The sequence below is a fragment of the Lontra canadensis genome, unplaced genomic scaffold, assembly GCF_010015895.1.
Source record: "Lontra canadensis isolate GAN:19392208 unplaced genomic scaffold, GSC_riverotter_1.0 scaffold67, whole genome shotgun sequence".
Taxonomy (NCBI): domain Eukaryota; kingdom Metazoa; phylum Chordata; class Mammalia; order Carnivora; family Mustelidae; genus Lontra; species Lontra canadensis.
The window spans coordinates 4,717,857-4,739,177 of NW_022631061.1; the positions used below are offsets into that span (position 1 = coordinate 4,717,857).

The 21,321-nt window shown below is 38.7% G+C and overlaps 1 protein-coding gene across 5 annotated transcripts in view; it reads left to right on the plus strand.

The window, feature by feature from the left end:
• Positions 1-14,793: 14,793 nt before the first annotated feature.
• PDS5B (PDS5 cohesin associated factor B) overlaps positions 14,794-21,321 on the plus strand; it is a 192,954-nt gene continuing 186,426 nt past the window's right edge. For 3 of the 5 annotated variants that reach the window (XM_032880026.1, XM_032880030.1, XM_032880029.1), the window contains exon 1: positions 14,795-14,916. The gene's annotated coding sequence lies outside the window, so the exon portion shown is untranslated. Of the gene's footprint in view, positions 14,917-21,321 lie in introns of all 5 variants that reach the window. The other 2 variants (XM_032880024.1, XM_032880027.1) reach the window with 1 other exon arrangement.

Below are 21,321 nucleotides of genomic sequence, written 5' to 3' on the forward strand. Positions count from 1 at the left end.
ATATCAGGTTTTCTCCTTGCTTCTTTCTCCTCTTTCTGAGTTTGTTCCCTCCACCTGTTCTTACAACTTGCTTTTTTCCAGTCCTTTGCTGGGAAACATTTCACTTTGATATCATACCCCATTACTCTGTGGAAATTCTCTCTTCTGATAACTGTGTTGGGCAGAAGGACCTTTGGAGAAAAAAGAGTCCTGCCCATCTAACAGCCTGGGTCTGTGAGTGGAATTCTAACAAGGCTGAGATGATCCCGTAGCCATTGTAGAAGGGATACTGTAACTGAACACAGCAAGGGACATCACTGTGACACCGTGTTACTTTGAAGTCTTTGGAATCATTCCTTTGGTAATTGTGTTCTCCTTACAATTGTTGATAGGCAAATCCAGAAAATAAAATGCATTTCTGTATTTTCCTGGGAGATAGGGGTAGCTGGGGAGTTCCCCATTCTGATGCAGAGGGATAGATTGGGTCAGTTGACATTGGCTGACATTAATCAGTCCTTGGCAGGCCCCAAATGGAGCCTAGGATAGCCAAAGGACAGCCAAGTGGTCAGAGATTTAACTATAGGATGCTCATGGGCAAGACCAGTGACATGCATTGTGGGATCTTTTGTTAAAGAATTATTAATTATTCGGGATAGTGACAGCAGAGCATTAAATCAAACTCTGGCCCTTCTGAGTGTCATCCCCTGTTCCACTGCCCAGGTATCATGTCCATGCAGCCAGTACCCCGCTTGTGGTATCCAATAGTGGGGTGGAAGGAAACTTTCAGTAGCTTGCCTTTTGGTCAAATGATAAATACTTCCTTTTGATTTTTTACAGAAGGCTGATTTTTAAAAATGTTCATTCTAATGACATTTAAGGGAAAGTGTGAATTTTTTATTCTTCAGTGTAATTCATGCATCAAGGCAAAGCCCCCCTCGGAAAGCATTATGTCTTATTCACTGCTATCAGTTGGAAGGGATTACATCCTGGGAACATCAAGTTCAGTGAAACATCAGAAGGGAGACCTCAAAATGGTATAATTCCATTGCCTCAAAAACAGTGAAATTCCAAGATTTCCTAGATCTGGCAGCTGTATTCTCTTATTTGGAAAAGTTAATGGAGGAACGGGACAAAATGTCACCAAAAAAGTTATCTATTGTCTCTGCAGCTATATTTTTCTGGTACTTTTAAATAAGAATAGTTTAATCCCATTTTTGCATTTAATTTCTTACAAAGAATAGTTTTTTTCTATCCAGGAACCTAAAAATCTCTATTCTTTCTCCTACTCGGTCTCCCTGTCACTATCATGATTTTCATTATGGCAAAATAAAATGATATTATTGATCATTTAAACTATTCGTAGGTATAAAAAGCAGCTATCACTCTCACTTTTTAACTCTTGGGATCTCTTCCTTGGAGGACTAAGTCACAGAATTTTGATTAAGTCTGCCATCTAAGCGGTGATAAAATCAATCATCTGTCTCGTGTAGTACAGGTTATGCCTTTGAGAATGGTGAGGACACTACTGTTTTGTTTTGTTTTGTTTTTATAAAAGAGAAAGGGCAGGTGTGCATGAGCCAGGGTGGGGGTGGGTGGGCCATGGTGCAGAAGGCAGAGGGTAAGGGAGAAGGAGAGAAGCAGACTCCTCACTGAACCTGGAGTTCATGGGGCTCACTCTTACGGTCTTGAGATCATGACCCTGAGATCATGACCTGAGCTAAAACCAAGAATTGGATGCCCAACAAACTGAGCCACCCAGATGCTCCAAGGCCACTACAGCTTTGATGAAGCAAAACAGCTGGTACCATGGACAGAGAAAATAAAATTCTCAATGCTCTCCATCCCTCTTTTGGGGGTCCCCATCTTTCTTTTTCATTTCTACTTTTAGCTGAGCTCAGCCCATTTAGTAATAACCAACTCTTAGCTTCTTTTTTGATAGGTAATAATTGCCTTCTATAGCTAGAACTGAGTAAGGGTTACTTCCTGCTCCCTTGCCTCATCACCTTGAAACCAAGTTTCTGTTTCACCTAACAGACATTTATGTGCAAACATTTGTGTTTAAACAGTGAACACAAAAGAGTTCATAGAGCCTTTACTGTAGCTTGTTCTTTGTTCCTTTGGTGCTCCAACCACCACCTTGCATGAAAGGTTCTTTTGAGGCAGGTGGAATAGTATTCCAAAGAAAAATTCTTTTACTTTTTGTAGTTGGCATTGGTGAACTAGAAACCCTACTGACTTACGGTTGAATACCACCCCAAAGGTATTCAACCATACACCAGAGACACCAGAGACAATAGGTGTCTATGCTTATCACTTGTTCCTGTACAGGTGGGCAGGATCCCCAGAATATTTTAGTTTGAATACTTTAAATCTCAACTAGTGAAAATCCATTTTTAATATCCTCCACGGTATTTATAAGTCCATTAATTGTGAAAATTCATTTCTGACTTTAGTAAACAAAGTGGTGTTGATGGAGATATGACCAGCCAAATGGTGGTGATAACACCCTCTGGGACATGGCTAGTTGACTCACTTCCCTTACCATGTGAATGACTAATTAGAATGCTAGCTGCATCTTGAGTGTGGCTTGAACACACACTTATGTGTGCTCACATTGTTCACATTGTCTATGGGAAGTATTTTAAAGTAAATTACAGTTGTCACAACAATCTCATAGCTATGCTATAAAAAGAAAGCATTCTTGGGTGCCTGGGTGGCTCAGTTGGTTGGGCAACTGCTTTCAGCATAGGTCATGATCCTGGAGTCCTGGGATCGAGTCCCACAATGGGCATCCTGCTAAGCAGGGAGTCTGCTTCTTCCGCTGACCTCTCTCCTCTCATGCTCGCTCTCTCTCTCATTCTCTTTCTCTCAAATAAATAAATAAAATCTTAAAAAAAAGAAAAAAAAGGAAAGCATTCTCACTTCCCATACACAATTCAGCCCTGCTGCAACCTGACTTCCATCTCCCACTGTGCCATGAAAACTGCCGGCACTAATATCTCCTGTGGGATTCTAATTTCCGGATCCATGGATTCTTCTTTGCCCTTCTCTCCTTGTGGCATTTGACATTGTTGACTGTGATTTTCTTTGATACGTTCTTTTTTTAACTCTCTGTTCTGCTTTTGTGGGCTCCTCTTCCTTCTTGCTTATCCAATACCAATGATCTTGAAGATTTTGACCTCAGAGTTTTATTTCACTATTAGTCTACATATTCTCTTTAAAAGAGTTCATCCAAGTCCTAATACTTCAACTAGTTCTTGCTTATTGAAAATTCCCCTTATCTTCATCTCTAACCTCACTCCTGAATCCAGCCAAATGTATCAATTCAATACCACCATTTGGAGATCTTCCAGGCAAAAACCAAAAGTGCCATGTTTGAATTCATTGTTATCTATTCCCCACTACAAGGCCCATTCTACTTGCAAGTTGTTGTTTTTTTTTTTTTTTCCAGGATTTGTTTTGTTTCAGGCTTCTTTTCCTTTTTTCCTTTTTTGTTTTTTTCAGTTTTTTAAGTTAACATATAATGTATTATTTGTCCCAGGGGTACAGGTCTGTGAATCACCAGGCTTACACATTTCACAGCACTCACCGTAGCACATACCCTCCGCAATGTCAATAACTCAGCCACCCTATCTATCCCTTACCCCCCCACCCCCAGCAATCCTCAGTTTGTTTCATGAGATTAAGAGTATCTTATGGTTTGTCTCTCTCCTGATCCCATCTTATTTCATTTTTTCCTTCCCTACGCCCCAACCCTCCACCCTGCCTCTCAAATTCCTCATATCAGAGAGATCATATGATAATTGTCTTTCTCTGATTGACTTACTTCACTCAGCATAATACCATCAAATTCCATCCATGTCATTGCAAATGGCAAGATTTCATTTCTTTTGACAAGATTTTTCTAAAAAGTAAATCTGACCATGAATTACGGAAACCTGTGCAAGGGGCACCTAACTCAGCCTTGATGGATCAGAGAAGGCAACATCTCAATCCAGGCTGGTGAGAAGATTTCATCTCAAAGAAACCATTGGAACTAGTTGACAGTGACTGTCAAGTGTCCTGGTCTTTCAAAGGACTTGAAGCCCCATCAGGGCTTAGGGAGAAATACGAGGCTGTGCCACTTAGCAGAAGTTAGATGGTTAAGGATCTTGTAGTGATTCTAAGTGGGTCTTCATCCTGAGGGCATTGGTTGCCATTACAGCCAGGAGGTAACTTGGTCCGATTTCCATTTTAGAATGTGCTCAGTGTAGAGAGAAATGATAGAGGTCTGTAGGGGAGGGTTATAAAACATTTTACAAGTGAGGAAATGTAAGGTTCGAAAAGGTTAAGGATATCTCCCAAGATCATATAGATCGCTACTAAATCTGGAGTCCAATTGCTAACTCAGTTTTATCTAGCTTCTGTTGTTCTGCCTCTGACTGTTCCTCCAGCACACAAATATCACCATGGTCATCTTTAATATTCTCTAGCCATTAACATTAGTTCATGCAACATACAGGAAGGTCTTTCTGGCTTAACAGTTGAGAAAAGAAATATAAATTATGGTTATCTCCAAGGAGCTCATGGTCTCGTGGGGATTTAGATATATAAGCAACAAAAATACAAAGTAATTAGAGCAAGAATAAAGTTATACTAGGCAGGGATCATGAATAAGATGGCTAAAGGACTATCCAAATCTACCTGGGCATTATGATGGGCTTCTCAGGATGGGCAAACTTGAGTCGAATCTGGAAAAGTGTCTAGAGACTTTTCTGGGGGAAAAAAAAGGCACAAAACATTCAAAGTCAAGGAGGCAAGACGGAGAACCTTTCAAATAATTGTGTATAGCCAGAGCATACACTGTGTATTGTATTAGGAAGATAAGCCAGAGGAAGGGTCACAAAGAACTGTGTAAAACATACAAAGGGTTTTGGGCTATGATTATAAGGAAAGGAAGCAGGGAAATGGCAAGATTAGAATTGCTTTGTAGAACTCTGCGAGGGTTTGGTTATGAAGAGGACAGGACTAGAAAGAGGAGACTATTGTCTTGATGAGGTAAAGCCATAGAACTAGGGGTCTTATGTAAAGTAGATTGTGTATTTGACTTTCTCTCTGGTGCCTAGCCTCTGATTCAGTTACCTCTCCTTTCCACTGACAGTCAATTCATCCCTCTTTTTTTCCAGCAACTGACAATTAAGCTATTTGCTGACTTAGACCTGACCTCCTCATCCCCAGCATCCCCTCTACTGCAAGCTTTGTGTTTTTAAAGGAGATATCTTTGAAATGCTAGCAGTGCCTTCAGCAGCCTGGTGATGCTCCCAAGTCATAAAAAAGAACTTCAATTTCCCTGCCAAGGAACTGAATGGTGAAGATTTGCCACACCATCTTTGAAAGGTTACCAAGTCTTGTTCTTTATCATGTTTATAAAATATGCAAAAAATGATAGCAATATGCCCATTTTAATTTAAGAGTTTTCTTATAAAACATAAAATTACTTACCTATAGAATTTAATAATAATTTCTACTTATTAAGTAAATACAATATCCCAAGAACTGTATTTGCAGCTTCATATACAATATTTTCAATTATCACAACATCTCTGAAAGGTGGCTGGTATTATTATTTAGATTTTCCAAATCATTGAATTGAGTATTTGAAAAGTTTAGTAACTTGCCCAAAATTTACAATGTGGGGTTGGGGTCTAACTTCATTTCATTGGACAGCAAAATCCACTTTCTTTACACAGTCTTATGATGTCTTTCTGTGTAGATGTGTTGTGTGTGTACTTATATACTTTAGGTAGGTTTGATTTTGAGGAGTTAACTCATTTTTAGTTAGGCTTCTTTATCATTTATTTCAGGTTGCACTTAACCAGCTGAGGAACACAGGCACCCCTCCTCTGCCCATTTAAAAAATCAGATTGTTTATTTGTTTGTTACTGGGTTGTAAGCTTCTTTCAGATATTAACTCCTTATCAGAGATATGATTTGCAAATATCTTTTCCATAGAGTAGGTTGCCTTATCATTTTGTTGATCGTTTCCTTCGCTGTGCAAAAGTTTTTTATTTTGATATAGTCCCACTTATTTTTGCTTTTGTTTATTTTGCTTTTGGTGTCAAGCTTTGGAATTTAATTTAGAAACCAGGATATGTTTTTCTATTTTTTTTGAAACTTGGTACTTGCATCTAGAGGCCTGATCAGGTTTAGTCTAGACCATTATGGCACTATTACTGCCATGGGTGCTGCTATGTTCTTCCATCAGAGAGCGTCCAATGTTTGTTCTTCTGTGTGATATCAGCAGGTATTTATGCTCAGTGTCTCCATCTGTTATTTTTATACAAGTTTTTAAAAAAATGATATTCTAATTCTATCCTTCCTTTTTTATTAGCTAGACTTCTTCTGTTCAAGGAAAACTATATGATTATCCATTGGCACAGTTTGTATAGACAGGTAGGATAAATGATGTGTTATTTCCCTTTATTTGCCAGATTTCAAAATGATGAGTTGGTTCATTAGCAATCTCCTACAGTGACTGAGTGCTTTTATTTAAAAAATATTTCATGAACTTAAGGATTTAAACATTTTATTTTACAATTCATTACTGAACTTAAACAATGAGGGTTTGTTAAATAAATTATGATATATAGACATGATAGATTGGTAGTATATAGTTGCTAAAAATAATCATATAAGTGCATATTTATTCACCTGAAAGTTATTCGGGATATTCAAAAATTATGTTCGATGTTAAATACTTAATCATGGTACCAAGGGTGAAAGTTTTCTCTTCTACAACTGTTCCCAAGCTACCCAGATCCCCTTCTAGGAGTACATTGAGTTTGTGTATCCTTATATATACTTTCAGATGGTTTAGAGCTGATAGTTCAACTGCTATGCATTGGTGTGACTGTATTAGTTGCTAAAATAATGAAGGAATTCCATAAGGCTGTTACATAGTTGCTTCCCTCACCTCTTGAGTACTCTCCTTTCTCCTTGGGCACTCCAGCCCCTTTCTTTCACCCCCCAGACCGTGCTCACCACCCATCAACTAAAGGATGAATGCCTGGCACACCCAGGCAACATTCAGCATCCTTCTCAAGCTATATCCAATATCCATTCTGATTTGTCCCTGCTTATTCTGTACAGTTGTAAATATTTTAAATATTCTCCCTGGAGAGTTCCATACAAGCAAATGCATCTTATATTTTTAAGAAGATAAGGCACATTATAAAACATTATAAATATATAGTCTATTAATATCATAAAACATTACATTTTTATAAAATGTAAATGTATGGATAAGGTATATTCTGGACTGACATACAACAAAGCATTAAAAGTGACTTTCTATAGCAGCATGATTATAATAGGTATTTTTCCTTTTTAAAAAACATATTTATGTGTTTATCTGAGAAAGAGAGAGAGTGTGTGTGCACATGCACACACAGGAGGAAGGGCAGAGGGAAAGAATCTTGAAGCAGACTCTCAGCTGAAATAGAAGCCCTATGTGGGGCTAGATCCCAGGACCCAGGAGATGATGACCTGAGCCGAAACCAAAAGTGGGATGCTCAACCTAGTGAGTTGCCCAGATGCCCCTTTCCCTTTTAACCTTAACTGCATTTCCAGATTTCTCTATAATAAACACCATATTTACATATATAAAGAAAAGAATATACTTAAATTGGTTTTATTTCAGCAAACTAAAAAAAAACCAAAAAAACAAAAAAACTTTAAAGTACGCCAACATTTTTCAACAGCTCCATCTGCTGGTCACTGAATAAAGTTAATTTTCAAATACCGTATTTATATCCACTACAACCTGAAGAAATACAATAGGATGCTTCTCACATATCTTTGAAGAGTAAGTATCAGAAGTTAAATTAATTTCCCTGCAATGAAAAGTGATACAAACTTGGGTAGCTGTAGAGTGGGCTTTTACCTCAGACACAAACACAGACCTGTTTGCCTAGAATAGAAACATGACATTGAAAAACTGGTTTGGTGTTTTAGTTATCTTACACTGGAATGCTGATTTTGATGATTGTGTGAGATAAAACACTGATTAGATATTGAATATATATGTATATGAAATATATCATACTGTACGAATTCATCTGCCTTTGCCCAAATATTCAGAGCTGCAGTCTAAACTCTCCTGTGTCATTCTCATTACTTTTCAAGTGAAATTGCTCTTGGTTCCATATCTCTTTATTATTTCCTGAAATTGGATTGATGAGAAATGATTTCCTAAATAAAAATTTATTTTTAGATGGTAGTGAGAGGTAAGATGTTTTGTATAGAAATCTCTCAGTTATCCAACTTTGAACTCTTAAAAAGTAAGATTTATCATTCTGCTAAGTAAAATAAGCTAGTCATGAAAAGATAGATGCTATACGATTCCACTTTATGAGGTATTTAAAGTAGTCGAATCTATAGAAACAGAAAATAGAATGGTGGTTATGAGGAACTGGGGCACAGGGGAAGAAGGGTGTTGTTATTTGATGGGTATAGAGTCTTCGTTTTGAAAAATGAAAAAATTCCAGAGATATGTTTCACACAATGTAAATAATACTTAACATTATCACACAGTGCCCTTAAAAGTGGTTAAGAGGTAAATTTTATGTTTTTTAACCATATAAAAAGGTTTTATATATATATAAAATATTATTTTTGTATATTATATAACACATAATATATACACGTATATAATAAATTCAACAGAACATATTGAAGCAAACATGCACTACACTTAATATTCCATTTTTCTCATCTTGTCATAAGTCAATCAGTATATCCATAAATTCATAGCATTTGCTTGCGGCTTACATTTTAAAAAGATGTTCAAACATGTTTTTGAGATGGAGTGAATTCCACTGAAATTACTTTCTAAATTAATTGGAAGATGTTGAGATTCACTTAAAATTTCTCCCTTTTTCTGTATTCTTGGACAAGTCATTTAGCTATTTGGATCTCAGCTTCTTTATGTAAAATGAATTGAAAGAGGTGATCATTTCTATGCTTTGTGAACCTTAAAATTCTCAAAATGTTTTCACAACATCTTTCTGATGCCCTTCCCTAACCAGCTCTAAAGCAATTATATCTGTAAGTGCACCGGTAATAAATTTTAAAAAGGCACCATCAAGTAATTAAAGGTTTATTAGGTGCATTTTATACAAGAAATCACACCTAGTTTGAGCCTATTAGAAAAGTTTCTCCTCTATAATGGGTAGAAATGACATGAGCTTATAAAGAAGATACTTGTTAAATATACATACATAGGTAGAATTAACATAGTATCCACACCTTATTGGGAGAGATGATTGAGATCCTGGACAAGAACAGGGAAGGTAGTATTTTTGCCCTTTTTCAAAAAAGTGAGGTGAAAATATTCTACAGTTGTAAACAGCAAGGCAGTAGACTATGGAGAGAAAAAGGGAATTAAGAGGAAGGGTAAACCTACAGGCAAAAAAAAGTGATGGGGAAAGAAGCATGTTTGTACAAAGTGGCAAAGAAGTAAAGATTAATATTAAATAAAAGTGGTTAAGTAAAGGAAGTAGGTTGAAGTAGGGGTGGGCCCTTACATAGCTTCAGACTTACCTAATTGACACTAGTAGAAGCTGCCTTGGATGAAAGAGAATTAATTAAAATCAAAATATAAATAAGAGGTTTGGGAGAAAGTCCTCATTTTTATTCCATTCAATCATCTGGCTAGATTATTCTATTACTCATTATGTCTAACAATGTATAAAGAAATTTATTCTAAACAAAAACATGGTTTTAATAAACTCATGTATTTACTATAGGTATGCTTCTGGTATTAACTTTAACTGCTTGCTTTGATTATGGTTAGTTCTAGTGGCTAATCATAATATTTCTTAAATTAATTCTCATTTGCTTTCTTACGTAGCTAAACCAATGATATACCTGATATAAATATGAAATTTAGATTAAGTCATTATTCTACATTAGAAACATGAATATAAGATAACCATATACATACAATGTATATAAGACTATGTATGTATATATATGTTTGTATACCATATATATTGAAATACATGCCCTTCAACTGATATTAGCATAATTCATAACAAGCTTCGCAGTTGCAAAGAATATATAGTGAAACAACGTTTGCTATTTATTATAAGTCGTTAAAAGTGGCATTTTTGATTCCAGGGTTTATTGGCTGTGCTGTCAACAATAAGAAGTCACTTGCCATATGTGCTTACAGAGCACTTGAAATATCACTAGTAGGAATTGAGATGTGCTTTAAATGTAAAATTCACAATGCGAACAAAAGAATGTAAAATATCTCATATTTTTATATTGATTGTATGTGGAAATGACAATATGTTGGATATATTATGTTACATAAAATGCTATTAAAATAAATATCACTGGTTTCTTTTTACTTTCTAAAATTGGAAGATTTTAAATTACATACATGGTTCATATCCTATTTCAGTTGGATTGCATGGATTTACAGTGTAAATAAATGGAATTTCCTACCTTTAATCAAGCTCCGACCCATGTATTGCACGCATGGCTGAGTGCTGACTGTGGCTAAGAGTAAATGGTCTTTACTTTGGCTGTTCTGCCTTAAACATTCAGAAATACTCGGTCAGCAAGCAGCTCAGACCTCAATCACAATGGTGACCTATGCTATTCGACTCCCAGGAAACCAAGGCAACACTGCCCAGTGTGTATATTTACCCAAATGATATTTGATAACACACGCATACACACATTTCTTCAAAGAACAAGAGAATTTTTCAGAAAAAAATAACTTTAGTATAATGTCTGCATAGATCCGGTGTACCATTAGTTATTAGGTGGGTAAAAAGATGGTCCCGAATTCTCTAAGGAAAAATGTGTACTTAACAACTTGTAAGACCATTGACCTCTAAGACAATGTTCAAAAGAAAGTATTTTCTTTGCTTTAAGAAGAAAGTCAGAAAGAAACTGCCTTGGCTTATGTTAGTTAGCTCTGGTATTACCAAGTAGGCAAATGTCACTTTCCCCTAATTTTCCCTTGTGGCATCCTTCCCCTTCCAGCTCTTCTCCCTGTTTGGAAATCCCAGTGCCTTTCTCAGCTTTGTATCTCTTATATCTCTCCACAGAAAAGAAAATTATCTGTTATTATAAGGCAGTAGAAGTGTGGGCTCAGAGGCACATGTGGTTTTCAGAAGTTTCCCAGTTGAATTTGGGATTCTTTCACTCCACTCCAGTTGAGAACCACTGCCCTGAGACCAGATGAATCTGGCATACCTCCAGGAATATTTGCATTTTTAAAGAGGGTCACAGAAGGGGCACCTGGCTGGCTCAGTAGAACATGTCACTCATGATCTTGGGGTCTTGAGGCCAAGCCCCACACTGGGTATACAGCTTACTCTTAAGAAATTAAATAATTAAATAAGAATAAATAAAAGGAATGGGCAAAATAGAACAATGTTTAAGGAATGCCTGGCTGGCTTATTTGGTAGAACACGTGACTCTCAATCTCAGGGTTGTGAGTTTGAGCCCCAGGTTGGGGGTAGAATTTACTTTAAAAAAATAAAAATAAAGAGGGTCACAGAATGGGTACAGAGCTTAGTACAGGGAATTAATCATGGACGGAGGAATTCTAGGCACTAGGAGCTGAGTTTTAGATGAGGGTGGAGGAGAAGAGCCTCTGTGATATTTTTCCATGATGACTGCATCATGAATAAGGGTCTGACTTGAGAGTTTTGGAGAAGATTGGTTCAGTCTATTACCTGATTGCCTAATGCCTAAACATCACAAAGTTAATTTCCACTTGGCTTAGTCTCTACTAACAGATACTAATGGGCTAACAGGTTACCTTTTTCAAGTGATATAATGGCGTTTCAACATGTTTTCTGGAGATCCAATGCTTTAACCCAAAGAATTAGTCTGGTGAGAATTTTAGCACTGTTGTAGGCTGGCAGGGGTCAGGTTTTCAGCTTGACTGGCCTTTGGGATGTACTTCAAATTGCACGAAATAAATAACAGCTTATATCTAGGTAGGGCCCAGTCTCCTCATTTACTTACTAGCTGTCTAGGATGCTGTTGTATGATATATAGTTTGTTGTTTTTGGAATGAAATGATAAATGTGAAAGTAGAATAATATTCTGATCAGACAAGGCCTTTCAGAAATTCTCTTCTGCTTTTTTATTCCTTTTGACATACCCACACAGTTTCTTATAGCTCAGCATACTCCCAGGGCATTCTTTTAAAAGTCTTTTTTTTTTTTTTAAGGTTTTATTTATTTATTTGATAGAGTGAGATATCACAAGTAGGCAGAGAGGCAGGCTCTCTGCAGAGCAGAGAGCCTGATGCGGGGCTTGATCCCAGGACCAGGATCATGACCTGAGCCGAAGGCAGAGGCTTCACCCACTGCCACCCAGGCACCCCCTCCCAGTGCATTTGAAAGTGATTCTGACTTGCATTATTTTTGCTATTCATATATTTCAGTAAGTATAGTTGCTAACACTAAGAACTATATTTCCAAAGGAGTACATTCATATAGCATTCTATTTTCTTTTTAACTTGGAAATTATTTTAAGTGGCATTCATTGATATTCTAGACTCTCAAGAGATAATTTTTCAGCATGCATCTGCTGACATGCTTCCTACCACATCCTTCAAGGTTCAAGTGTCCCCCAGATAGGGTAGGGTGGATAGTCAAGACTATATAATTTCTGGCTTCAGGTGGGGAATACCAGAGATTTCAGAAAACCACGTTCTAGTGTAGTAAGGCTAATCTAGTTGTGTAGCAGAGTACTGTAGAGGAGTATTCAAAATGTACTGGGGCAATGTAGGTGTTTTTAGGGTTGTTCATATTAACTATGTACATTCTTGATGTCTTTCAACTTCCTAATTCCCTTAACCTCAGCTTTATACCTTACCAAAAAAAAAAAAAAAAAAACCCCAAAACCAAAAAATACCCACAAAAGGTCCTCATAACCCAAAATGAGTAATGTGGTAGGCAGAATAATAGCCCCTAAAGATCTCTCTGTCATCTTCCTTGGAATATGTGAATATATTAGTTTATATAGCAAAGGGGAATTAAGGTTGCAAATCAAATTAAGGCTTTAATCATATGACCTTAAATTAGGCAGTTATCCTGTATTACTCAGGTGGGCCCAATATAATCACAAGGGTCCTTAAAAATGAATGGAGGCAGAAGGGAGTCAGAGAAAGAAATGTAGCAATGAAAACAGGGTCAGAGGGTTGCTGCCATGCTGACTGTGAAGACGGAGAAGTGGGGCAAGAGATAAGCAATCCGATCAACCTCTAGTAGAAGGAAAGGCAAGAAAATGGATTCTTCCCTAACTCTCCAGAAAGAAACACAGCTGAGCCAACATCTTGATTTTAGCTCAGTTAAACCCCTGCCACTCCTCAGAATTACAGAACTGTAACATATTTGTATTGTTTTAAGTCACTGACTTTGTGGTAATTTATTACAGCAGCTCTAGAAAACTAATACAGCTGGTGACTGGGTTTGTGGTTCTTTATAATCAAAGATAATTCTCCTAACCAAGTCTGTATAAAATCAGCATTTTTTTTTTACATCATCCCACATAATTCCTCTTTCTCCAAGTAGAGAGCAGTCACAACTAATTTTTGAATGGTTTATGTTCTTAACCGTCTTAAATGATGCCACATCCAATTATATTTCTCCTGATGAATTACAACTTGGTTATTTTTTGGGACATTATTTTATTAGATCAGTCTTAAGTTCACAGCAAAATTCAGAGGAAGGTACAGAGATTTACTGCATACACCTTGCCCCCACACTTGGCTATTTTTTAAAGCCCCAATCACAGAAGTGTTTGGGGCTTTAAAAACACCTATTTGTTTGAAGACCAATGTCTGATTCCAGTTTTCCTAAATAGTGTTGCTGTAATGAAGGTTTATATTACCAATTTCTGTAAATCCATTTGGTGTTGTGTAAAACACTTTTTTTTTTTTTTTGTTAGAAACTAAGCTTCTTTGAGGCCTTAATTTCCCCCCCTCTCTCTGTCCTAATAGTAATTGCCAGATCAACTCTTAGCACACTCCTCCAAAGCTGCGGGAAGGAGGAGCGGCCCCACCTGGGGGGTAAAAGGGTTTAGAAACCTAACTCCTGCAAGGCACCTTCGCGGTATTCAGATTATTTCTCCCTCCAATAAGGAGGGAGAAACTGATAAAGAAACAACTGATAACAAAACAAATGAGTGAAATGCTTTGTTACAGGTTGCATCCCTGTGTCCTCCTCCCCACCTACCGCTTAGAGAGTTCCTCAGAGTGGGAAAGCTTGGATTAAGTAGAGAGGTAATAGACACAGCGTAGAAAAACTATTTTATGGTATTTTGAGATGACTGGGTAAGAGTTACCAAATAAAGTGCAAATAAGTTAATACCAGTTTCACGTATATGGCACATCAGTACTCAATCTTAGCGTCTTAAAAAAATACGCAACTTCTATCTCCAAAGTTAGAGATATTAGAGATATGTAACAATTTATGTGGTTTTCGGCAAAAGTCAAGGAAGCCGCAGAGGGAGAGGAAGCATTGACAGCCGCAAGACTCGCTGACAGCGCGGCCACCGCGGCGGCGTGCCTGTGTGGCTGCGTGCGCGCGCGATGGGGCGGAGCGGAGCTGGGCGCGCGCGTGGGGACGGAGCGGGGCGGGGGGAGCCCAGAGGGCGGGCGGGCGGGCGCGCGCCCGGGGCTGTCTGGCCGGCAGGGGGCGCTGCGCACCCACGCCGCGCACTGCCTGCCCCCGGGTGCTGTCCGCGGCGGTTCGATTGGAGCAGCCGCCGAAGAGCGCTTGGCGCCATTTTGAAGCGGAGAGGAGGAGGAACGGCCGGGCTGGCTGCGGAAGGGGAGGGGGGGAGGAGGCGATTGGATGCGGCGGCGGCGGCGGATCCCGGAGAGCAGCGGAGTGAGAGGAGTAGCGAGTCGGGAACCCGGAGGTAGGAAACAATTCAGTTAACGGAAAGAAAATGTCTCTCTTTTCTGATCGCCGTGCTCCATTTTTCAGCGCCCGCCACCGCGGCTGTGTCTGTGGCGGGGCTCAAGCGCCTCCCGCCTGCCAGCCGAGACTCGCCTCACGGCATCGGGGGCTGCAGCCGCCGGCTGCCTGGCGGCGGCCCGGGCCCGGAGGAGTGGGGCGCGGGCCGGGGGCGTGGGCCGGGCTGCGCGGTGGGGGTGGGGAGGGCCCCGCGCCCGGGCGCGCTCCCTCCACGCCGCGGACTCAGTCACAGCCTCGGGAAATTAAACTTGCCGCCCTGGCCCCAGCCGGGGCGCCCGCGGCGGCGGCGGCGGGCGGCGGGCGGTGACCTTGCGCGCGGGCGGGGGTCCGCGCCCCGCAGCCTGGTCGCCCGCGCCCCGCCGCCGCCGCCCCTCCCCCCGCGTCCCGGCCGGCCGGCGGCTGTTTCCCGGGCGGCAGGCGGGCGGCGCGGTGCTCCTGTTGAATCCTCCCGCTGGCGGGTTTTCCCCCTTCCGGGCGAGGGGTGGGGAGCGCGGGTCGGGGCTGCACCCCGGGCTGCGTGCGGGCCTCGGGCGCCCTCGCCCCTCCGCCGGGTCCCCGCGCGCCTCGCCCGTGCCGCCCAGCCTTTGCTCCGGGCGAGGAAACGGGCTGCTAGAGTGACATTTTTACACTGTTACTTGCCCGTGGCCGGAGATAAAGCGCGCTAAACGCGCTCTCGGAGCTGGTGCTGGGGGAACCGGAGGATCTGGTGGAGGAAGAGCTCCGCACTGGCTGGAAGGGCTCCTCCCGGCAGTCGGCTGGGCTCTGGCTTTCCTTTAGGAAGCCTCGGAGTTGGAATGACAATGAAAATGGTGTGCGGTTGTAGATAGTTGACGTTTTTGCACTCAGGTTAGTGACACTTGAAAAGTTTTTGGTCAGAAGGAAAATCTTGCACGTTGTTTCTGCTGCTGTTTTTTGGTGCACACGTTCAAGCTACGCCAAGCAGAGGTACAGTTATTTTGAGGGAATGAATCTGAACCCTGAAATGCAGCGCCTCGCCTTCTGACTTGATTATGTTGCTGCCTACCATCCCGGGCACCGTGTAAACTCAGGGAAGGGCTCGGAACAGCAGTTCCCTACTCTCTCAACTCCTTTTAACGTTTTAAAAATCCTCACTAGCCCAATAAAAGGGAACCCTTTATTTTGCTTTGAAGATATACTATGAACGCTCTTCTTTTTTTTTTTTTAAACTTTTATTATGAAATGATGGATGGGTAGGGCTGTCCTGAACGACCCTACTCTTATTAAATAGTTTCGGAAACTTCGGATACAGCCTTTAATTTCGAAGGCCGGTCAGGGTCTTGAGTGAGTTGGGAGTCTTCTCCTGTCTTCCTAATAAAAGTGTGATTATATATGAGGTGAGCTGTAAATAAATTGCAATTATTTAAAACTTGAATGGATATACAATCATTGTTCTCAACTTACACACGTAAAGTTCCAAGATAGAACATTGTATTAACTCACGTACTACTTACATAGAAGTTAAAAAAAAAAAATAGAAAAGTGTGATATTAAGCAAAATAAAGGCTGAAAAGGACACTTCTTATCTATGCAGTACATTTGTCAAAGATGTTAGCATTTTTAGGGACAGTAAGATGAGCATTCCTATTGTGTATGCAGGTCAGTTTGTGGAACAGTTAATCTTGTATCACCTGGTGATAGCAGAAAACCCAATTAAAATTTATAGTGGTGAGTATGTAGGTGAAAGTTTCAACTTGGGACGTCTTATGTTAAGATAGATTTATTCTCACAAACTTAACTATAAAAACGTCTTCAATCAGAACATTACTCTCTGGAAATAAATTTACAAATACGTATAGGAAAGGTGCACTTTAGACATTCTTTGATTACTGAAGTACCTGAAGTAGTGCTTTTTTTTTTTTTTTAATGGTTTAAAAAATTATTTTTTCCGGTGGGTGTTACTTCAAGGTGTGAATATTTTAAATGAGCAAGTAATGTTTGAATTGGCACCTCTCCCCGCCTTTTTTTGAAAAGAACTTTTGTGCCCTTTCTTATTTTCTCCTTTTTTTTTTTTGAGATTGATTCTTCTTGTATTAGCTTTGTTTTTACAGCAGCTTTTGTTTCCTTTCTGTTGATTTTATTCCTCTCTAGTTATATCTGTCTTTTCCCTCACTTTTTCTGGGAATTACGGGAGATAAGGTGATGATAGTGATGCTTGTTGTTAAGAGATGTCATGCAATGTTACTAAGCTTATTTGACGGGTAGTCTAAGTTGGCTGTTGGATAAAAGTTGCTTTATTTTTAAATTTATTCAAAAATTGTTCTGCAGCTTTACTAGATCCAAAGAGTAACATTTTGAGGATTGGGCTTTATCAATAATTTGTTAAGCCTAAAATAAAGTGATCCCCTGGATTAGGACTTACTCTGTGAAGAATAAAATGGTAGAATATACCCAAAACAGTGTGGAGGGGACTATTTTGGGAAGTTGTTTTTTCCTCTTGAATTAGGATTGTCCTTTGGCTTCCTCATTGCTACTTTTTTTGATCATGTGTGCCTAAAATTATCAGGAGGACTCAATTGTGATTTGACTTGGATGACAAGTACTGTAAATAAGAAAACAATAAATTTATGTTTCCTTTGTGTTAGCTATAAGGAAACTTAAAGATGGTCATCAACTCACAATATGCATGAGAAATTAGGTTCAGATTTTAATTTAATTGATTTATCCAGAATCACAGCCCTGTTTGTGTGGTGGAATTGGGGTAATTCTGTTTCTTGTGGAAGTTTAAAATCTTCAACATTGTATTGTTTAATTCAGGACTTAAGTGATATTTGAAATTACTGCCAGGTAGCATGTTATTCTTCATTACCTTCACCCTTCTTTTCATTCATTCAGTCAAGAAATAAAGTTTGAAGGTTAACCATCTATTTCGAGTCTGGTTTCAATAATTTTTATCCAGGATTCAGTCCACTTCAGCTGTCTTAGAAGATAACCTCTTGCGTGTCTTTCTCTTCTGGAGGGGCTTGATGTTTCATTGTGCATTGTTACTCGACATGGCATTTATTTATTTTTCCCAAAACTTGTAAGCCAGAGTAATTTTAAGGTTAGTATAAAACTTTACTTTGTTATAAGATGTATGTATGTGTATGAGGGTGGTTTTTTTTTTTTTTTTTTTTCACTTTTAAACTCCATTTGCTGTACAAGTCATTTGTCACTTCCAATTCAAATAGATATTTGGAGAAAATTGTGTTTAGTTTGAGTATTCCTGTTTGGAAATGTTAAAAATTCCAAAAATAGTTAGTTTAAAAATAAGCCCAGTAATTTCTCCGAGAATGTACTTTTTAAGCGTATTTAAGAAGCTGCCAAATGGTTCGCAGTTCTGACTCCTCCATGTGTAGAAGTCAGCTCTTCCTCACGTTGTAATGCTATCAACCTGATTATAACCATTTTCCCCAATATGTGGAAAAGGTTTTTAGCCTTTTCTCACTAATTAGTTCAAAAATAGGGTAAGTTTGCTGCTTTGAGGCTGTAATTGTTTTAGTTGGCAGGGGTGATCATGCACAGTGAGAAAATTATGAAGGTTAAACTTGGATGAGCAAAATTTAGTTGTTTAAAGTAAATCTTAAAGTCAATAATCTAAGATATTTAAAAAATCCATAAGAGTTATTGTGTTCTAATGATTAGAAATTAATAAGAAGTGGTAATTAGAAGTACTTGGCTTAGTTGTAAAACTTATAAGTGGCTAAGGGCAGTGATGGAAGACTGATTAAAGCAGGAAGTATCTTTAAAGGGCATGACCTGGATGTACTCCTCTAACCTGCCTCTCCCTTCTACAGAGAATGCTCTAACATGATTTAGGTAAAATGAACAGATATTACGTTTGCATATACATAGAGTACCGGAGATGATGCAATTAAAAAGGACTGAGATCTTGCCCTATAGAAGTTTTAGAGTAGTGGTTGGTCATCTGCACCAAGGTGGTGAGAGCTGAGAAAACCAGACAGTAAGATTCCTCCTGTTAAGTGATTCTGCATGGGGCAAGCCTTCGTCCTCCTTGGGAATAATAGAGATTGCTCTTTATGTGGGAGAGCGAAATTAGCCTAGACTAGATATAAAACTGATAGGAGAAGGAGAGGATATTATAACCATAAGGATTGTCTCTCTCTAGGAGAGGATGGTTAGGGCCCCAACAGGAAATGAGAGTTAAAGGTTCCTTGGGCAGTGTAGGGATTCTTTTTCTCATTTTTCATCTCAGAGGTGATTTTAGAGTGAAGAGATTTTAAGGAAAAACCCCAGATATAGATCCAAAGTATATTTCCAAAATATATCCTCTACTAGCTAAAATTCCCATCAGGCAATTCTAGTCAGCCTTTAGATGTTGAGATGGAGGAGTAGGGGGAGTGTGTGGACAGTTGATGGTGAGAGTAGCGGTTAAGGTTGTGGGGATTAGAGGACTTTGTATGTCTTAAGTTAAAAGTTGTAGATGTATATGATAAAAAAACCTGATGGTACAGAGAAGTAAAAATAAAAGCTATTTTTCCTCTTCTCTCAAAAGGTAATTCACTTTTAGCAGTTTCCAGAAAGTTTACTTTTCAAAAAGTTTATACAAATAGTATTATATTATACTGTTTACCTTATTTAACTGCAGTTTACTTTTTGCTTAATGTTACAGAGCTGTTTTCCTATTGGCACATATAGATCAACATAATTAAAAATGATTAGAATATTTTATTATATGGATATATAATAATTTTTTTGTTTTGACTTCTTTTTGAGTGGTATTTAGGTTGTAACAGTTTATACTAACCAGTGGTGTATGAGTATGCTTATTTCATGTTCACCAACATTGGACTTTATTAAACTTTATGCTTTTTGCCAATTTGATAAGTGAAATTTTTATCTTGTTTTGGTTTTGCATTTCTTTGATTATTAATAAGGGAAAACTTTTTTTTTTGGTATGATTATTGGGCAGAGGTTCCTTGTAGCACATACTTTAGATTAAGTAGCTTAATTTACTTAACTCCTTCTCCCCCTCCCTCCATCTGAAATGAACTGAGAGCGGTGCAACTTTTAAAGAGGAATGATATTTTAGAGACTGTGGCACCTGAAGGGATACATTGCTCTGAATGGAGAGACTACAGTGCTAGACTTCGAACTACCAAGGGCAAAATTGAGGGTATTGATAGCCCTTAACTTGGTGTTAACAAGATATATAAAGGCAGGAAGGGAGATTTGAGAGTCAGGGCAAATAAATTTTGTATAGGGTCAGCTCTGTCTTCTACTGTCTGCTTGTCTCACTACTCCTCCTTCTCACTCTAAACTGTCATTTCATTTTTATTTATACTGTCATTTGGTTTGCTCCCCTTCCCTGGCTGGGGTGGCAGCCTTGACCTTGTTATTCCAATAGTTCCTCCAGAGATGAGGGACACTTAGTTTTAATTATAAGAGAAACTGATTTTGCTTCAAACCAGTCAAAGGGAGAGGATGTTATTTCTAACATCCTTTACATCTATTTTCTGATTTTTTATAATACTTCTCTGTAGTTGATATTCTACTAGAATGTCAGAGGCTGAACTCTATATAAATCTGGGGATGTCGACAAGACTACATGGGTTTTGTTTCTATTTAATCCCCAGATACTACCCTTACCTGCAGCTTTATTTTATTTTATTTTTTTAAATGAAATGAAATTTTTCCTTGTAGCCTTAGGAGTTGATTGGTTTAAAGGGCTCTTGCCGGTTACTGGGATTTCCTCCCACTCCCCCCACCTCCCCCTACCCTCCACCCCAGAGATAACTATGTAGAGGTGATGTTAATTAATTTGAGTGTAGCAATGTTTTCACAGTGCATATGTATGGTATCAAAATATTAGGTTATATACTTAAAATATATACAACCTATACAGTAATTTAAAAGAAGGCAGAATAAAGTATTTTCTTTTAAAGCCCATTGGTGAGCTTTATAAGCTAGATTGTTTCCAGTGTTTACTGTTACAAAATTCTGCACTGAACAACATTGTACATACATCATTTTTGTACATATGCAGTTGTATCTGTAGAATAAATTCCGAGAAGTAAAATTGCTGGGTCAAAGAATCTGGCAGGTATAATTTTGACAGATATTAAGTCGTGTTTCATAGAGGTAACAATAATGTATGTGTGAGAATACTTGTTTCCCTATACTCGTGTCAACACAGTGTATGGTCAAACTTTTTGGATTCTTGCCAATATGATAGGTGAAAAATGGTATCTCAGTGTAGTTTTAATTAATGTTTTTCTTACAAGTGAAGCTCAGTGTCTTTTTCATATGGTTAAGAGCCATCTTATTTTTTTCCCTGTGAACTGTCTGATCTTAATCTTTACCCAATTTTCTGTCCATTTCTTTAATT